The sequence below is a fragment of the Myotis brandtii genome, unplaced genomic scaffold, assembly GCF_000412655.1.
Source record: "Myotis brandtii unplaced genomic scaffold, ASM41265v1 scaffold458, whole genome shotgun sequence".
NCBI classification, from domain to species: Eukaryota; Metazoa; Chordata; class Mammalia; order Chiroptera; family Vespertilionidae; genus Myotis; species Myotis brandtii.
Window position 1 is genome coordinate 264,476 of NW_005367516.1, and position 2,193 is coordinate 266,668.

Sequence of the window (2,193 nt, forward strand, 5' to 3'; positions counted from 1 at the left end):
GTGTGGAGGGAGGGGAGCAAAGCTTTTGTCTCTAAGATCCTGGCCATCTTGCTGTGGAGCTAGAGAACAGGCGGCATTGACCTGGTTCTTCAGAGCCACGTCCAGGTTGGGGGCAAACAAGTGTCCGTGGTTCTAGGCATTGGATGATGACTGTGGACTTCTGAGAAGCATGCTTTCGGCCCATGATGGCAGGATGTGGTGACCGCGTGTGAGCACTGGGCCTGTGGTATATAGCGGAGGAGGGGTGACTCGGGGCCACTCTTCAAAGCAGCGTGACATGGGCCTGGACCCTTGTCCTCGGAGCTCAGGAGGTGAGCCTGGGGCACCCATGGGTGTGTCTGCCCAGGCCGCCCACACACACACGTGGAGTCCACCCTGGGCCTGAACTCTAGCATTTCAGCCCATGAGCCTCCCACTAGAATCTCCTCACGACGGGGTGATGCACAGGGCACGACCTGGGCTGGGGAGGAGCAGAAATCCAGAACCATCCACCAGCCCTCCCAGGTGACCTCACCTGGGGACGTCTAACTGAACTTCTACAGGAGACGTGGGGCGTCCACATGTCCACTGTGGCTCTGGAAGTGATGCCACGAGACCTGTCATGCGGGTGACGGAGGAGGAACCCAGGCTGCCCATCTATCTCTCTAGAGCAGTGGTTCTCAGCCTTCCTAATGCCGCGACCCTTTAATACAGCTCCTCATGTTGTGGTGACCCCCAATTTCATTGTTACTAATTGAACATAATTAAAGCATAGTGATTAATCACAGAAACAATAGGGAATTATATATGTGTTTTCCGATGGTCTTAGGCAACCCCTGTGAAAGGGTCGTTTGACCTCCAAAGGGGTCACGACCCACAGGTTGAGAACCGCTGCTCTAGAGAGTCGAGACACAGGAACCGAGTGCAGTGGCAGGTGAGCTGCCACGAGTTGCCGCCAACACGTCTCGGAGCGCCTCAGACCGAAGTTGGCACCAGCTGGGTGTAGGGTGCGGGCTCGGAGCTGTCGGAGGGCAGAGCGGGAAGTAGGCACCAGCTGGGTGTAGGGTGTGGGCTCGGAGCAGTCGGAGGGCAGAGCGGGAAGTAGGCACCAGCTGGGTGTAGGGTGCGGGCTCGGAGCTCTCAGAGGGCAGAGCAGGCACTGGGGCCCAGGAGGGCGGAGCCATCAGCGGGTCGTGGCGGTTCCCGCATGTCAGTTGCTGTCACTTGGAGATGACCTTGTTTCCAGTCTCCTTGAGGATGTCGAGGTGAAAAAACATTGTTTCCCCAAATCCACAGTCACTGGCAGAAAAAGGACAGTGAATACAGGTTTAACGGTGCCCACACGTGGCCTTTGACTAAATTAATAATTTCATTTTTTAAAATATTTTATTTTATTCTTTCCATCACCATTTGCCCCCTCTATGCCGTCTTCCGCCCCCCGCCCCGCTGTAATTGCAGACATCCTCCTTTTCCCAGTGAGCAGCCATGGGGCCATGTCCAAAGGCGGGTTACATCTGTGTCTCAGGCTTCCGGGCAGGAAAAGAGAAGAAGAGCGACCGTCGCACACGTTGTGGTCTTCCCTTCGCAGGAGCGCCCTGGCGGCCCCACTTCTGAGCAGGGAGCCGGGAGGGGCTCTGTAGGTACTAGTCTGGGGGACAGTTCCCCCAGGAACACAGCTCTGATCTTTCATGTCTTTGTTAGAGCCCCTGACGCGAGCTGATGCCTCTCTCCAAAGGACGCTTTGGAAAGCTCAGCTTGTGAAGGGCCGGCACTGCTGGCCAAGGGCGCGGGCTGAACCCTGAACCCGGGTGGTACTGAGAACACGCGGAGGAACGGACAGACTCCCCGCCCCAAGGCAGCGCTCCGAATACTCTTTCTCACAGCCGGATGTGTTCACGGCGTTTGGACACGAGAGGACACGTGCTTGCAGTCTAGGGAAGGAACCCGAGGGCCAGTGTCTGTGCAGCCGATGGGGTGCTGACTCAGAGCCCAAGGAGACGGGCGTTTGTTAAAATGAAGGGACCTGCCAATGCCTGTGTCTGTAAGGAGGACCGCCACGGCGCACGCTCCCACCGCCCCGGGCGCAGAGAGCGGGCTTTGATGGAGGACTGCTGGCCTCTTGGGGTCACTTAACATCTCCTCATCGCTCTGCAAAGCCGGGAGGAGTCTCCTTTCGGACAGATTCCAAATTCGGGTGGGGGTCGGGTGGGGTAG